At 43.4% G+C, this 14,786-nt stretch overlaps 32 non-coding genes and 1 pseudogene across 32 annotated transcripts; 12 read left to right on the plus strand and 21 right to left on the minus strand.

Moving 5' to 3' along the window:
• Positions 1–283: 283 nt before the first annotated feature.
• LOC139451222 (small nucleolar RNA U3) lies at positions 284–503 on the plus strand. The gene has a single exon (XR_011652323.1). It is a non-coding gene; the product is annotated as a small nucleolar RNA U3 (small nucleolar RNA).
• Positions 504–666: 163 nt separating this feature from the next.
• On the minus strand, positions 667–739 carry Trnav-cac (transfer RNA valine (anticodon CAC)). Its single transcript has one exon. It is a non-coding gene; the product is annotated as a tRNA-Val (tRNA).
• Positions 740–959: 220 nt separating this feature from the next.
• Trnav-aac (transfer RNA valine (anticodon AAC)) lies at positions 960–1,032 on the minus strand. Its single transcript has one exon. It is a non-coding gene; the product is annotated as a tRNA-Val (tRNA).
• Positions 1,033–1,621: 589 nt separating this feature from the next.
• LOC139451223 (small nucleolar RNA U3) lies at positions 1,622–1,841 on the plus strand. The gene has a single exon (XR_011652324.1). It is a non-coding gene; the product is annotated as a small nucleolar RNA U3 (small nucleolar RNA).
• Positions 1,842–2,004: 163 nt separating this feature from the next.
• On the minus strand, positions 2,005–2,077 carry Trnav-cac (transfer RNA valine (anticodon CAC)). Its single transcript has one exon. It is a non-coding gene; the product is annotated as a tRNA-Val (tRNA).
• A 220-nt stretch (positions 2,078–2,297) lies between these two features.
• Trnav-aac (transfer RNA valine (anticodon AAC)) lies at positions 2,298–2,370 on the minus strand. The gene has a single exon. It is a non-coding gene; the product is annotated as a tRNA-Val (tRNA).
• A 589-nt stretch (positions 2,371–2,959) lies between these two features.
• On the plus strand, positions 2,960–3,179 carry LOC139451224 (small nucleolar RNA U3). The gene has a single exon (XR_011652325.1). It is a non-coding gene; the product is annotated as a small nucleolar RNA U3 (small nucleolar RNA).
• Positions 3,180–3,342: 163 nt separating this feature from the next.
• Positions 3,343–3,415, minus strand: Trnav-cac (transfer RNA valine (anticodon CAC)). The gene has a single exon. It is a non-coding gene; the product is annotated as a tRNA-Val (tRNA).
• A 220-nt stretch (positions 3,416–3,635) lies between these two features.
• Positions 3,636–3,708, minus strand: Trnav-aac (transfer RNA valine (anticodon AAC)). Its single transcript has one exon. It is a non-coding gene; the product is annotated as a tRNA-Val (tRNA).
• A 589-nt stretch (positions 3,709–4,297) lies between these two features.
• LOC139451196 (small nucleolar RNA U3) lies at positions 4,298–4,484 on the plus strand (annotated as a pseudogene).
• Positions 4,485–4,652: 168 nt separating this feature from the next.
• On the minus strand, positions 4,653–4,725 carry Trnav-cac (transfer RNA valine (anticodon CAC)). Its single transcript has one exon. It is a non-coding gene; the product is annotated as a tRNA-Val (tRNA).
• Positions 4,726–4,945: 220 nt separating this feature from the next.
• Trnav-cac (transfer RNA valine (anticodon CAC)) lies at positions 4,946–5,018 on the minus strand. Its single transcript has one exon. It is a non-coding gene; the product is annotated as a tRNA-Val (tRNA).
• Positions 5,019–5,607: 589 nt separating this feature from the next.
• Positions 5,608–5,827, plus strand: LOC139451225 (small nucleolar RNA U3). The gene has a single exon (XR_011652326.1). It is a non-coding gene; the product is annotated as a small nucleolar RNA U3 (small nucleolar RNA).
• Positions 5,828–5,987: 160 nt separating this feature from the next.
• Positions 5,988–6,060, minus strand: Trnav-cac (transfer RNA valine (anticodon CAC)). Its single transcript has one exon. It is a non-coding gene; the product is annotated as a tRNA-Val (tRNA).
• A 220-nt stretch (positions 6,061–6,280) lies between these two features.
• Positions 6,281–6,353, minus strand: Trnav-aac (transfer RNA valine (anticodon AAC)). The gene has a single exon. It is a non-coding gene; the product is annotated as a tRNA-Val (tRNA).
• Positions 6,354–6,942: 589 nt separating this feature from the next.
• On the plus strand, positions 6,943–7,162 carry LOC139451226 (small nucleolar RNA U3). The gene has a single exon (XR_011652327.1). It is a non-coding gene; the product is annotated as a small nucleolar RNA U3 (small nucleolar RNA).
• A 160-nt stretch (positions 7,163–7,322) lies between these two features.
• On the minus strand, positions 7,323–7,395 carry Trnav-cac (transfer RNA valine (anticodon CAC)). Its single transcript has one exon. It is a non-coding gene; the product is annotated as a tRNA-Val (tRNA).
• Positions 7,396–7,615: 220 nt separating this feature from the next.
• On the minus strand, positions 7,616–7,688 carry Trnav-aac (transfer RNA valine (anticodon AAC)). Its single transcript has one exon. It is a non-coding gene; the product is annotated as a tRNA-Val (tRNA).
• A 589-nt stretch (positions 7,689–8,277) lies between these two features.
• On the plus strand, positions 8,278–8,497 carry LOC139451228 (small nucleolar RNA U3). The gene has a single exon (XR_011652329.1). It is a non-coding gene; the product is annotated as a small nucleolar RNA U3 (small nucleolar RNA).
• A 163-nt stretch (positions 8,498–8,660) lies between these two features.
• Positions 8,661–8,733, minus strand: Trnav-cac (transfer RNA valine (anticodon CAC)). Its single transcript has one exon. It is a non-coding gene; the product is annotated as a tRNA-Val (tRNA).
• Positions 8,734–8,953: 220 nt separating this feature from the next.
• Trnav-aac (transfer RNA valine (anticodon AAC)) lies at positions 8,954–9,026 on the minus strand. Its single transcript has one exon. It is a non-coding gene; the product is annotated as a tRNA-Val (tRNA).
• Positions 9,027–9,615: 589 nt separating this feature from the next.
• On the plus strand, positions 9,616–9,835 carry LOC139451229 (small nucleolar RNA U3). Its single transcript, XR_011652330.1, has one exon. It is a non-coding gene; the product is annotated as a small nucleolar RNA U3 (small nucleolar RNA).
• Positions 9,836–9,996: 161 nt separating this feature from the next.
• Positions 9,997–10,069, minus strand: Trnav-cac (transfer RNA valine (anticodon CAC)). Its single transcript has one exon. It is a non-coding gene; the product is annotated as a tRNA-Val (tRNA).
• Positions 10,070–10,289: 220 nt separating this feature from the next.
• On the minus strand, positions 10,290–10,362 carry Trnav-aac (transfer RNA valine (anticodon AAC)). Its single transcript has one exon. It is a non-coding gene; the product is annotated as a tRNA-Val (tRNA).
• Positions 10,363–10,951: 589 nt separating this feature from the next.
• Positions 10,952–11,171, plus strand: LOC139451231 (small nucleolar RNA U3). The gene has a single exon (XR_011652331.1). It is a non-coding gene; the product is annotated as a small nucleolar RNA U3 (small nucleolar RNA).
• Positions 11,172–11,334: 163 nt separating this feature from the next.
• On the minus strand, positions 11,335–11,407 carry Trnav-cac (transfer RNA valine (anticodon CAC)). Its single transcript has one exon. It is a non-coding gene; the product is annotated as a tRNA-Val (tRNA).
• A 220-nt stretch (positions 11,408–11,627) lies between these two features.
• On the minus strand, positions 11,628–11,700 carry Trnav-aac (transfer RNA valine (anticodon AAC)). The gene has a single exon. It is a non-coding gene; the product is annotated as a tRNA-Val (tRNA).
• Positions 11,701–12,289: 589 nt separating this feature from the next.
• On the plus strand, positions 12,290–12,509 carry LOC139451232 (small nucleolar RNA U3). Its single transcript, XR_011652332.1, has one exon. It is a non-coding gene; the product is annotated as a small nucleolar RNA U3 (small nucleolar RNA).
• Positions 12,510–12,672: 163 nt separating this feature from the next.
• Positions 12,673–12,745, minus strand: Trnav-cac (transfer RNA valine (anticodon CAC)). Its single transcript has one exon. It is a non-coding gene; the product is annotated as a tRNA-Val (tRNA).
• Positions 12,746–13,135: 390 nt separating this feature from the next.
• Positions 13,136–13,355, plus strand: LOC139451175 (small nucleolar RNA U3). Its single transcript, XR_011652281.1, has one exon. It is a non-coding gene; the product is annotated as a small nucleolar RNA U3 (small nucleolar RNA).
• Positions 13,356–13,518: 163 nt separating this feature from the next.
• Trnav-cac (transfer RNA valine (anticodon CAC)) lies at positions 13,519–13,591 on the minus strand. Its single transcript has one exon. It is a non-coding gene; the product is annotated as a tRNA-Val (tRNA).
• A 220-nt stretch (positions 13,592–13,811) lies between these two features.
• On the minus strand, positions 13,812–13,884 carry Trnav-aac (transfer RNA valine (anticodon AAC)). Its single transcript has one exon. It is a non-coding gene; the product is annotated as a tRNA-Val (tRNA).
• A 589-nt stretch (positions 13,885–14,473) lies between these two features.
• LOC139451239 (small nucleolar RNA U3) lies at positions 14,474–14,693 on the plus strand. The gene has a single exon (XR_011652339.1). It is a non-coding gene; the product is annotated as a small nucleolar RNA U3 (small nucleolar RNA).
• The last annotated feature ends 93 nt before the right edge of the window (positions 14,694–14,786 follow it).

Below are 14,786 nucleotides of genomic sequence, written 5' to 3' on the forward strand. Positions count from 1 at the left end.
TCAATCACGGTCAATGGGAGATAACCACTGCCACGATGTAATCACCAAACAATATACATTGTACAAACCACTTCAGCTGTTGACATTATCTGTACTCTCTATGTTTTTTTCGCAAATCACAAACGTGGAATGAATCCTAAGTACACAGAGGTGGCGATGTCTGTAACTGATTGACCTGATGAAGATTTTTCAAAAGATTTAGCAGGAATGTTACATGCTGTTGCATACCACACTGGCGTGCCTTTTGAAAAGAAGTAGGTACAAATTCCGCCATATGTTAGTTAAGATCATACTTTTAGGGATCATTTCTATAGTATGCATCGCCATGACTTCAGGTAAAACTGACAGTCTACCAAACCACGAGGACGATAGACAGCCTCTCTTTCTGAGCGCGAAGCGAACCAGGGTGAGTGCCAGCTCAGGCTAGTAACTCTGGTTATTGATGACCGTTCCTCTCAGTCACATGTGGCAGAGATGGAGGGAAGAGAGGCATTCTGAGTGGTTTGGCTTATCTATTTTTCCAAGTAAATGTCGATTAGCCACTTCATATAGACACTTTGTGCGTGACTTCATAATTAATCAACAGTGGACACAGTCAACACAATACGCTGTGTGTGCCAGCAAGAGAGAAGTAAAATAACAATTCATAGAAGAGCCAAAACATCAAGGTTCAGACGAGGCTCGAACTCGCGGCCTTCTGCGTGTGAAGCAGACGTGATAACCACTACACCACTGAACCGCAGCTGTGTTGTTGCAGTGTTTGTAAAGACTTATACCTGCCACGGACACTAACAGAGCACGGCAAGTTGAGGATCTGCTGAGGGGTGGTGTACATTTGTAAAAGGTGACAAGAAACAAAACATTAAGTAGTATCAAGCCCCCTTCGCTGGTGGTAGGTTTTTACCTGAGAAAGAGAGATGTATACATTCCATGAAATAATGGAAATCCCCCCAAAAGTAAGGTTCCGGCGAGGCTCGAACTCGCGGCCTTCTGCGTGTTAAGCAGACGTGATAACCACTACACCACGGAACCACCTGTAAACGAGCATGAATCTCTTTCGTGTACCATTGATTGTATGTTTTCTTTTCTCTCACGGCATTTCCTCTTACTGGTTCCATCATTTCCAATATCAGGACTTTGTACCATTGAAACATGACTGGAAACGTATTTGATCACGATCAGGGGGCTAATTAAGGTGTAACGATGTCTTATCTCACAAACTTCCCACCAGCTTCTCTCAACTAGACAGTTAACACCATGTATATTGATGTCTTATCTCACAAACATCCCACCAACTTTTCTCAACTGGACAGTTTACACAGGAGCAGCCATACAGTCTCAATCACGGTCAATGGGAGATAACCACTGCCACGATGTAATCACCAAACAATATACATTGTACAAACCACTTCAGCTGTTGACATTATCTGTACTCTCTATGTTTTTTTCGCAAATCACAAACGTGGAATGAATCCTAAGTACACAGAGGTGGCGATGTCTGTAACTGATTGACCTGATGAAGATTTTTCAAAAGATTTAGCAGGAATGTTACATGCTGTTGCATACCACACTGGCGTGCCTTTTGAAAAGAAGTAGGTACAAATTCCGCCATATGTTAGTTAAGATCATACTTTTAGGGATCATTTCTATAGTATGCATCGCCATGACTTCAGGTAAAACTGACAGTCTACCAAACCACGAGGACGATAGACAGCCTCTCTTTCTGAGCGCGAAGCGAACCAGGGTGAGTGCCAGCTCAGGCTAGTAACTCTGGTTATTGATGACCGTTCCTCTCAGTCACATGTGGCAGAGATGGAGGGAAGAGAGGCATTCTGAGTGGTTTGGCTTATCTATTTTTCCAAGTAAATGTCGATTAGCCACTTCATATAGACACTTTGTGCGTGACTTCATAATTAATCAACAGTGGACACAGTCAACACAATACGCTGTGTGTGCCAGCAAGAGAGAAGTAAAATAACAATTCATAGAAGAGCCAAAACATCAAGGTTCAGACGAGGCTCGAACTCGCGGCCTTCTGCGTGTGAAGCAGACGTGATAACCACTACACCACTGAACCGCAGCTGTGTTGTTGCAGTGTTTGTAAAGACTTATACCTGCCACGGACACTAACAGAGCACGGCAAGTTGAGGATCTGCTGAGGGGTGGTGTACATTTGTAAAAGGTGACAAGAAACAAAACATTAAGTAGTATCAAGCCCCCTTCGGTGGTGGTAGGTTTTTACCTGAGAAAGAGAGATGTATACATTCCATGAAATAATGGAAATCCCCCCAAAAGTAAGGTTCCGGCGAGGCTCGAACTCGCGGCCTTCTGCGTGTTAAGCAGACGTGATAACCACTACACCACGGAACCACCTGTAAACGAGCATGAATCTCTTTCGTGTACCATTGATTGTATGTTTTCTTTTCTCTCACGGCATTTCCTCTTACTGGTTCCATCATTTCCAATATCAGGACTTTGTACCATTGAAACATGACTGGAAACGTATTTGATCACGATCAGGGGGCTAATTAAGGTGTAACGATGTCTTATCTCACAAACTTCCCACCAGCTTCTCTCAACTAGACAGTTAACACCATGTATATTGATGTCTTATCTCACAAACATCCCACCAACTTTTCTCAACTGGACAGTTTACACAGGAGCAGCCATACAGTCTCAATCACGGTCAATGGGAGATAACCACTGCCACGATGTAATCACCAAACAATATACATTGTACAAACCACTTCAGCTGTTGACATTATCTGTACTCTCTATGTTTTTTTCGCAAATCACAAACGTGGAATGAATCCTAAGTACACAGAGGTGGCGATGTCTGTAACTGATTGACCTGATGAAGATTTTTCAAAAGATTTAGCAGGAATGTTACATGCTGTTGCATACCACACTGGCGTGCCTTTTGAAAAGAAGTAGGTACAAATTCCGCCATATGTTAGTTAAGATCATACTTTTAGGGATCATTTCTATAGTATGCATCGCCATGACTTCAGGTAAAACTGACAGTCTACCAAACCACGAGGACGATAGACAGCCTCTCTTTCTGAGCGCGAAGCGAACCAGGGTGAGTGCCAGCTCAGGCTAGTAACTCTGGTTATTGATGACCGTTCCTCTCAGTCACATGTGGCAGAGATGGAGGGAAGAGAGGCATTCTGAGTGGTTTGGCTTATCTATTTTTCCAAGTAAATGTCGATTAGCCACTTCATATAGACACTTTGTGCGTGACTTCATAATTAATCAACAGTGGACACAGTCAACACAATACGCTGTGTGTGCCAGCAAGAGAGAAGTAAAATAACAATTCATAGAAGAGCCAAAACATCAAGGTTCAGGCGAGGCTCGAACTCGCGGCCTTCTGCGTGTGAAGCAGACGTGATAACCACTACACCACTGAACCTCTGCAGTGTTGCTGCAGTGTTTGTAAAGACTTATACCTGCCACGGACACTAACAGAGCACGGCAAGTTGAGGATCTGCTGAGGGGTGGTGTACATTTGTAAAAGGCGACAAGAAACAAAACATTAAGTAGTATCAAGCCCCCTTCGGTGGTGGTAGGTTTTTACCTGAGAAAGAGAGATGTATACATTCCATGAAATAATGGAAATCCCCCCAAAAGTAAGGTTCCGGCGAGGCTCGAACTCGCGGCCTTCTGCGTGTTAAGCAGACGTGATAACCACTACACCACGGAACCACCTGTAAACGAGCATGAATCTCTTTCGTGTACCATTGATTGTATGTTTTCTTTTCTCTCACGGCATTTCCTCTTACTGGTTCCATCATTTCCAATATCAGGACTTTGTACCATTGAAACATGACTGGAAATGTATTTGATCACGATCAGGGGGCTAATTAAGGTGTAACGATGTCTTATCTCACAAACTTCCCACCAGCTTCTCTCAACTAGACAGTTAACACCATGTATATTGATGTCTTATCTCACAAACATCCCACCAACTTCTCTCAACTGGACAGTTTACACAGGAGCAGCCATACAGTCTCAATCACGGTCAATGGGAGATAACCACTGCCACGATGTAATCACCAAACAATATACATTGTACAAACCACTTCAGCTGTTGACATTATCTGTACTCTCTATGTTTTTTTCGCAAATCACAAACGTGGAATGAATCCTAAGTACACAGAGGTGGCGATGTCTGTAACTGATTGACCTGATGAAGATTTTTCAAAAGATTTAGCAGGAATGTTACATGCTGTTGCATACCACACTGGCGTGCCTTTTGAAAAGAAGTAGGTACAAATTCCGCCATATGTTAGTTAAGATCATACTTTTAGGGATCATTTCTATAGTATGCATCGCCATGACTTCAGGTAAAACTGACAGTCTCTCTTTCTGAGCGCGAAGCGAACCAGGGTGAGTGCCAGCTCAGGCTAGTAACTCGGGTTATTGATGACCGTTCCTCTCAGTCACATGTGGCAGAGATGGAGGGAAGAGAGGCATTCTGAGTGGTTTGGCTTATCTATTTTTCCAAGTAAATGTCGATTAGCCACTTCATATAGACACTTTGTGCGTGACTTCATAATTAATCAACAGTGGACACAGTCAACACAATACGCTGTGTGTGCCAGCAAGAGAGAAGTAAAATAACAATTCATAGAAGAGCCAAAACATCAAGGTTCAGACGAGGCTCGAACTCGCGGCCTTCTGCGTGTGAAGCAGACGTGATAACCACTACACCACTGAACCTCTGCAGTGTTGCTGCAGTGTTTGTAAAGACTTATACCTGCCACGGACACTAACAGAGCACGGCAAGTTGAGGATCTGCTGAGGGGTGGTGTACATTTGTAAAAGGCGACAAGAAACAAAACATTAAGTAGTATCAAGCCCCCTTCGCTGGTGGTAGGTTTTTACCTGAGAAAGAGAGATGTATACATTCCATGAAATAATGGAAATCCCCCCAAAAGTAAGGTTCCGGCGAGGCTCGAACTCGCGGCCTTCTGCGTGTGAAGCAGACGTGATAACCACTACACCACGGAACCACCTGTAAACGAACATGAATCTCTTTCGTGTACCATTGATTGTATGTTTTCTTTTCTCTCACGGCATTTCCTCTTACTGGTTCCATCATTTCCAATATCAGGACTTTGTACCATTGAAACATGACTGGAAACGTATTTGATCACGATCAGGGGGCTAATTAAGGTGTAACGATGTCTTATCTCACAAACTTCCCACCAGCTTCTCTCAACTAGACAGTTAACACCATGTATATTGATGTCTTATCTCACAAACATCCCACCAACTTCTCTCAACTGGACAGTTTACACAGGAGCAGCCATACAGTCTCAATCACGGTCAATGGGAGATAACCACTGCCACGATGTAATCACCAAACAATATACATTGTACAAACCACTTCAGCTGTTGACATTATCTGTACTCTCTATGTTTTTTTCGCAAATCACAAACGTGGAATGAATCCTAAGTACACAGAGGTGGCGATGTCTGTAACTGATTGACCTGATGAAGATTTTTCAAAAGATTAAGCAGGAATGTTACATGCTGTTGCATACCACACTGGCGTGCCTTTTGAAAAGAAGTAGGTACAAATTCCGCCTTATGTTAGTTAAGATCATACTTTTAGGGATCATTTCTATAGTATGCATCGCCATGACTTCAGGTAAAACTGACAGTCTACCAAACCACGAGGACGATAGACAGCCTCTCTTTCTGAGCGCGAAGCGAACCAGGGTGAGTGCCAGCTCAGGCTAGTAACTCTGGTTATTGATGACCGTTCCTCTCAGTCACATGTGGCAGAGATGGAGGGAAGAGAGGCATTCTGAGTGGTTTGGCTTATCTATTTTTCCAAGTAAATGTCGATTAGCCACTTCATATAGACACTTTGTGCGTGACTTCATAATTAATCAACAGTGGACACAGTCAACTCAATACGCTGTGTGTGCCAGCAAGAGAGAAGTAAAATAACAATTCATAGAGCCAAAACATCAAGGTTCAGGCGAGGCTCGAACTCGCGGCCTTCTGCGTGTGAAGCAGACGTGATAACCACTACACCACTGAACCGCAGCTGTGTTGTTGCAGTGTTTGTAAAGACTTATACCTGCCACGGACACTAACAGAGCACGGCAAGTTGAGGATCTGCTGAGGGGTGGTGTACATTTGTAAAAGGTGACAAGAAACAAAACATTAAGTAGTATCAAGCCCCCTTCGCTGGTGGTAGGTTTTTACCTGAGAAAGAGAGATGTATACATTCCATGAAATAATGGAAATCCCCCCAAAAGTAAGGTTCCGGCGAGGCTCGAACTCGCGGCCTTCTGCGTGTTAAGCAGACGTGATAACCACTACACCACGGAACCACCTGTAAACGAGCATGAATCTCTTTCGTGTACCATTGATTGTATGTTTTCTTTTCTCTCACGGCATTTCCTCTTACTGGTTCCATCATTTCCAATATCAGGACTTTGTACCATTGAAACATGACTGGAAACGTATTTGATCACGATCAGGGGGCTAATTAAGGTGTAACGATGTCTTATCTCACAAACTTCCCACCAGCTTCTCTCAACTAGACAGTTAACACCATGTATATTGATGTCTTATCTCACAAACATCCCACCAACTTCTCTCAACTGGACAGTTTACACAGGAGCAGCCATACAGTCTCAATCACGGTCAATGGGAGATAACCACTGCCACGATGTAATCACCAAACAATATACATTGTACAAACCACTTCAGCTGTTGACATTATCTGTACTCTCTATGTTTTTTTCGCAAATCACAAACGTGGAATGAATCCTAAGTACACAGAGGTGGCGATGTCTGTAACTGATTGACCTGATGAAGATTTTTCAAAAGATTTAGCAGGAATGTTACATGCTGTTGCATACCACACTGGCGTGCCTTTTGAAAAGAAGTAGGTACAAATTCCGCCATATGTTAGTTAAGATCATACTTTTAGGGATCATTTCTATAGTATGCATCGCCATGACTTCAGGTAAAACTGACAGTCTACCAAACCACGAGGACGATAGACAGCCTCTCTTTCTGAGCGCGAAGCGAACCAGGGTGAGTGCCAGCTCAGGCTAGTAACTCTGGTTATTGATGACCGTTCCTCTCAGTCACATGTGGCAGAGATGGAGGGAAGAGAGGCATTCTGAGTGGTTTGGCTTATCTATTTTTCCAAGTAAATGTCGATTAGCCACTTCATATAGACACTTTGTGCGTGACTTCATAATTAATCAACAGTGGACACAGTCAACTCAATACGCTGTGTGTGCCAGCAAGAGAGAAGTAAAATAACAATTCATAGAGCCAAAACATCAAGGTTCAGGCGAGGCTCGAACTCGCGGCCTTCTGCGTGTGAAGCAGACGTGATAACCACTACACCACTGAACCGCAGCTGTGTTGTTGCAGTGTTTGTAAAGACTTATACCTGCCACGGACACTAACAGAGCACGGCAAGTTGAGGATCTGCTGAGGGGTGGTGTACATTTGTAAAAGGTGACAAGAAACAAAACATTAAGTAGTATCAAGCCCCCTTCGCTGGTGGTAGGTTTTTACCTGAGAAAGAGAGATGTATACATTCCATGAAATAATGGAAATCCCCCCAAAAGTAAGGTTCCGGCGAGGCTCGAACTCGCGGCCTTCTGCGTGTTAAGCAGACGTGATAACCACTACACCACGGAACCACCTGTAAACGAGCATGAATCTCTTTCGTGTACCATTGATTGTATGTTTTCTTTTCTCTCACGGCATTTCCTCTTACTGGTTCCATCATTTCCAATATCAGGACTTTGTACCATTGAAACATGACTGGAAACGTGTTTGATCACGATCAGGGGGCTAATTAAGGTGTAACGATGTCTTATCTCACAAACTTCCCACCAGCTTCTCTCAACTAGACAGTTAACACCATGTATATTGATGTCTTATCTCACAAACATCCCACCAACTTCTCTCAACTGGACAGTTTACACAGGAGCAGCCATACAGTCTCAATCACGGTCAATGGGAGATAACCACTGCCACGATGTAATCACCAAACAATATACATTGTACAAACCACTTCAGCTGTTGACATTATCTGTACTCTCTATGTTTTTTTCGCAAATCACAAACGTGGAATGAATCCTAAGTACACAGAGGTGGCGATGTCTGTAACTGATTGACCTGATGAAGATTTTTCAAAAGATTTAGCAGGAATGTTACATGCTGTTGCATACCACACTGGCGTGCCTTTTGAAAAGAAGTAGGTACAAATTCCGCCATATGTTAGTTAAGATCATACTTTTAGGGATCATTTCTATAGTATGCATCGCCATGACTTCAGGTAAAACTGACAGTCTACCAAACCACGAGGACGATAGACAGCCTCTCTTTCTGAGCGCGAAGCGAACCAGGGTGAGTGCCAGCTCAGGCTAGTAACTCTGGTTATTGATGACCGTTCCTCTCAGTCACATGTGGCAGAGATGGAGGGAAGAGAGGCATTCTGAGTGGTTTGGCTTATCTATTTTTCCAAGTAAATGTCGATTAGCCACTTCATATAGACACTTTGTGCGTGACTTCATAATTAATCAACAGTGGACACAGTCAACACAATACGCTGTGTGTGCCAGCAAGAGAGAAGTAAAATAACAATTCATAGAAGAGCCAAAACATCAAGGTTCAGGCGAGGCTCGAACTCGCGGCCTTCTGCGTGTGAAGCAGACGTGATAACCACTACACCACTGAACCTCTGCAGTGTTGCTGCAGTGTTTGTAAAGACTTATACCTGCCACGGACACTAACAGAGCACGGCAAGTTGAGGATCTGCTGAGGGGTGGTGTACATTTGTAAAAGGCGACAAGAAACAAAACATTAAGTAGTATCAAGCCCCCTTCGGTGGTGGTAGGTTTTTACCTGAGAAAGAGAGATGTATACATTCCATGAAATAATGGAAATCCCCCCAAAAGTAAGGTTCCGGCGAGGCTCGAACTCGCGGCCTTCTGCGTGTTAAGCAGACGTGATAACCACTACACCACGGAACCACCTGTAAACGAGCATGAATCTCTTTCGTGTACCATTGATTGTATGTTTTCTTTTCTCTCACGGCATTTCCTCTTACTGGTTCCATCATTTCCAATATCAGGACTTTGTACCATTGAAACATGACTGGAAACGTATTTGATCACGATCAGGGGGCTAATTAAGGTGTAACGATGTCTTATCTCACAAACTTCCCACCAGCTTCTCTCAACTAGACAGTTAACACCATGTATATTGATGTCTTATCTCACAAACATCCCACCAACTTCTCTCAACTGGACAGTTTACACAGGAGCAGCCATACAGTCTCAATCACGGTCAATGGGAGATAACCACTGCCACGATGTAATCACCAAACAATATACATTGTACAAACCACTTCAGCTGTTGACATTATCTGTACTCTCTATGTTTTTTTCGCAAATCACAAACGTGGAATGAATCCTAAGTACACAGAGGTGGCGATGTCTGTAACTGATTGACCTGATGAAGATTTTTCAAAAGATTTAGCAGGAATGTTACATGCTGTTGCATACCACACTGGCGTGCCTTTTGAAAAGAAGTAGGTACAAATTCCGCCATATGTTAGTTAAGATCATACTTTTAGGGATCATTTCTATAGTATGCATCGCCATGACTTCAGGTAAAACTGACAGTCTACCAAACCACGAGGACGATAGACAGCCTCTCTTTCTGAGCGCGAAGCGAACCAGGGTGAGTGCCAGCTCAGGCTAGTAACTCTGGTTATTGATGACCGTTCCTCTCAGTCACATGTGGCAGAGATGGAGGGAAGAGAGGCATTCTGAGTGGTTTGGCTTATCTATTTTTCCAAGTAAATGTCGATTAGCCACTTCATATAGACACTGTGCGTGACTTCATAATTAATCAACAGTGGACACAGTCAACACAATACGCTGTGTGTGCCAGCAAGAGAGAAGTAAAATAACAATTCATAGAAGAGCCAAAACATCAAGGTTCAGGCGAGGCTCGAACTCGCGGCCTTCTGCGTGTGAAGCAGACGTGATAACCACTACACCACTGAACCTCTGCAGTGTTGCTGCAGTGTTTGTAAAGACTTATACCTGCCACGGACACTAACAGAGCACGGCAAGTTGAGGATCTGCTGAGGGGTGGTGTACATTTGTAAAAGGTGACAAGAAACAAAACATTAAGTAGTATCAAGCCCCCTTCGCTGGTGGTAGGTTTTTACCTGAGAAAGAGAGATGTATACATTCCATGAAATAATGGAAATCCCCCCAAAAGTAAGGTTCCGGCGAGGCTCGAACTCGCGGCCTTCTGCGTGTTAAGCAGACGTGATAACCACTACACCACGGAACCACCTGTAAACGAGCATGAATCTCTTTCGTGTACCATTGATTGTATGTTTTCTTTTCTCTCACGGCATTTCCTCTTACTGGTTCCATCATTTCCAATATCAGGACTTTGTACCATTGAAACATGACTGGAAACGTATTTGATCACGATCAGGGGGCTAATTAAGGTGTAACGATGTCTTATCTCACAAACTTCCCACCAGCTTCTCTCAACTAGACAGTTAACACCATGTATATTGATGTCTTATCTCACAAACATCCCACCAACTTCTCTCAACTGGACAGTTTACACAGGAGCAGCCATACAGTCTCAATCACGGTCAATGGGAGATAACCACTGCCACGATGTAATCACCAAACAATATACATTGTACAAACCACTTCAGCTGTTGACATTATCTGTACTCTCTATGTTTTTTTCGCAAATCACAAACGTGGAATGAATCCTAAGTACACAGAGGTGGCGATGTCTGTAACTGATTGACCTGATGAAGATTTTTCAAAAGATTTAGCAGGAATGTTACATGCTGTTGCATACCACACTGGCGTGCCTTTTGAAAAGAAGTAGGTACAAATTCCGCCATATGTTAGTTAAGATCATACTTTTAGGGATCATTTCTATAGTATGCATCGCCATGACTTCAGGTAAAACTGACAGTCTACCAAACCACGAGGACGATAGACAGCCTCTCTTTCTGAGCGCGAAGCGAACCAGGGTGAGTGCCAGCTCAGGCTAGTAACTCTGGTTATTGATGACCGTTCCTCTCAGTCACATGTGGCAGAGATGGAGGGAAGAGAGGCATTCTGAGTGGTTTGGCTTATCTATTTTTCCAAGTAAATGTCGATTAGCCACTTCATATAGACACTTTGTGCGTGACTTCATAATTAATCAACAGTGGACACAGTCAACACAATACGCTGTGTGTGCCAGCAAGAGAGAAGTAAAATAACAATTCATAGAAGAGCCAAAACATCAAGGTTCAGGCGAGGCTCGAACTCGCGGCCTTCTGCGTGTGAAGCAGACGTGATAACCACTACACCACTGAACCTCTGCAGTGTTGCTGCAGTGTTTGTAAAGACTTATACCTGCCACGGACACTAACAGAGCACGGCAAGTTGAGGATCTGCTGAGGGGTGGTGTACATTTGTAAAAGGTGACAAGAAACAAAACATTAAGTAGTATCAAGCCCCCTTCGCTGGTGGTAGGTTTTTACCTGAGAAAGAGAGATGTATACATTCCATGAAATAATGGAAATCCCCCCAAAAGTAAGGTTCCGGCGAGGCTCGAACTCGCGGCCTTCTGCGTGTTAAGCAGACGTGATAACCACTACACCACGGAACCACCTGTAAACGAGCATGAATCTCTTTCGTGTACCATTGATTGTATGTTTTCTTTTCTCTCACGGCATTTCCTCTTACTGGTTCCATCATTTCCAATATCAGGACTTTGTACCATTGAAACATGACTGGAAACGTATTTGATCACGATCAGGGGGCTAATTAAGGTGTAACGATGTCTTATCTCACAAACTTCCCACCAGCTTCTCTCAACTAGACAGTTAACACCATGTATATTGATGTCTTATCTCACAAACATCCCACCAACTTCTCTCAACTGGACAGTTTACACAGGAGCAGCCATACAGTCTCAATCACGGTCAATGGGAGATAACCACTGCCACGATGTAATCACCAAACAATATACATTGTACAAACCACTTCAGCTGTTGACATTATCTGTACTCTCTATGTTTTTTTCGCAAATCACAAACGTGGAATGAATCCTAAGTACACAGAGGTGGCGATGTCTGTAACTGATTGACCTGATGAAGATTTTTCAAAAGATTTAGCAGGAATGTTACATGCTGTTGCATACCACACTGGCGTGCCTTTTGAAAAGAAGTAGGTACAAATTCCGCCATATGTTAGTTAAGATCATACTTTTAGGGATCATTTCTATAGTATGCATCGCCATGACTTCAGGTAAAACTGACAGTCTACCAAACCACGAGGACGATAGACAGCCTCTCTTTCTGAGCGCGAAGCGAACCAGGGTGAGTGCCAGCTCAGGCTAGTAACTCTGGTTATTGATGACCGTTCCTCTCAGTCACATGTGGCAGAGATGGAGGGAAGAGAGGCATTCTGAGTGGTTTGGCTTATCTATTTTTCCAAGTAAATGTCGATTAGCCACTTCATATATACACTTTGTGCGTGACTTCATAATTAATCAACAGTGGACACAGTCAACACAATACGCTGTGTGTGCCAGCAAGAGAGAAGTAAAATAACAATTCATAGAAGAGCCAAAACATCAAGGTTCAGGCGAGGCTCGAACTCGCGGCCTTCTACGTGTGAAGCAGACGTGATAACCACTACACCACTGAACCGCAGCTGTGTTGTTGCAGTGTTTGTAAAGACTTATACCTGCCACGGACACTAACAGAGCACGGCAAGTTGAGGATCTGCTGAGGGGTGGTGTACATTTGTAAAAGGCGACAAGAAACAAAACATTAAGTAGTATCAAGCCCCCTGTAATCACCAAACAATATACATTGTACAAACCACTTCAGCTGTTGACATTATCTGTACTCTCTATGTTTTTTTCGCAAATCACAAACGTGGAATGAATCCTAAGTACACAGAGGTGGCGATGTCTGTAACTGATTGACCTGATGAAGATTTTTCAAAAGATTTAGCAGGAATGTTACATGCTGTTGCATACCACACTGGCGTGCCTTTTGAAAAGAAGTAGGTACAAATTCCGCCATATGTTAGTTAAGATCATACTTTTAGGGATCATTTCTATAGTATGCATCGCCATGACTTCAGGTAAAACTGACAGTCTACCAAACCACGAGGACGATAGACAGCCTCTCTTTCTGAGCGCGAAGCGAACCAGGGTGAGTGCCAGCTCAGGCTAGTAACTCTGGTTATTGATGACCGTTCCTCTCAGTCACATGTGGCAGAGATGGAAGGAAGAGAGGCATTCTGAGTGGTTTGGCTTATCTATTTTTCCAAGTAAATGTCGATTAGCCACTTCATATAGACACTTTGTGCGTGACTTCATAATTAATCAACAGTGGACACAGTCAACACAATACGCTGTGTGTGCCAGCAAGAGAGAAGTAAAATAACAATTCATAGAAGAGCCAAAACATCAAGGTTCAGGCGAGGCTCGAACTCGCGGCCTTCTGCGTGTGAAGCAGACGTGATAACCACTACACCACTGAACCTCTGCAGTGTTGCTGCAGTGTTTGTAAAGACTTATACCTGCCACGGACACTAACAGAGCACGGCAAGTTGAGGATCTGCTGAGGGGTGGTGTACATTTGTAAAAGGCGACAAGAAACAAAACATTAAGTAGTATCAAGCCCCCTTCGGTGGTGGTAGGTTTTTACCTGAGAAAGAGACATGTATACATTCCATGAAATAATGGAAATCCCCCCAAAAGTAAGGTTCCGGCGAGGCTCGAACTCGCGGCCTTCTGCGTGTTAAGCAGACGTGATAACCACTACACCACGGAACCACCTGTAAACGAGCATGAATCTCTTTCGTGTACCATTGATTGTATGTTTTCTTTTCTCTCACGGCATTTCCTCTTACTGGTTCCATCATTTCCAATATCAGGACTTTGTACCATTGAAACATGACTGGAAACGTATTTGATCACGATCAGGGGGCTAATTAAGGTGTAACGATGTCTTATCTCACAAACTTCCCACCAGCTTCTCTCAACTAGACAGTTAACACCATGTATATTGATGTCTTATCTCACAAACATCCCACCAACTTCTCTCAACTGGACAGTTTACACAGGAGCAGCCATACAGTCTCAATCACGGTCAATGGGAGATAACCACTGCCACGATGTAATCACCAAACAATATACATTGTACAAACCACTTCAGCTGTTGACATTATCTGTACTCTCTATGTTTTTTTCGCAAATCACAAACGTGGAATGAATCCTAAGTACACAGAGGTGGCGATGTCTGTAACTGATTGACCTGATGAAGATTTTTCAAAAGATTTAGCAGGAATGTTACATGCTGTTGCATACCACACTGGCGTGCCTTTTGAAAAGAAATAGGTACAAATTCCGCCATATGTTAGTTAAGATCATACTTTTAGGAATCATTTCTATAGTATGCATCGCCATGACTTCAGGTAAAACTGACAGTCTACCAAACCACGAGGACGATAGACAGCCTCTCTTTCTGAGCGCGAAGCGAACCAGGGTGAGTGCCAGCTCAGGCTAGTAACTCTGGTTATTGATGACCGTTCCTCTCAGTCACATGTGGCAGAGATGGAGGGAAGAGAGGCATTCTGAGTGGTTTGGCTTATCTATTTTTCCAAGTAAATGTCGATTAGCCACTTCATATATACACTTTGTGCGTGACTTCATAATTAATCAACAGTGGACACAGT

This window comes from Haliotis cracherodii, unplaced genomic scaffold (genome assembly GCF_022045235.1).
Source record: "Haliotis cracherodii isolate W230 unplaced genomic scaffold, xgHalCrac1.p SCAF_8, whole genome shotgun sequence".
In the NCBI taxonomy this organism is placed as follows: Eukaryota; Metazoa; Mollusca; class Gastropoda; order Lepetellida; family Haliotidae; genus Haliotis; species Haliotis cracherodii.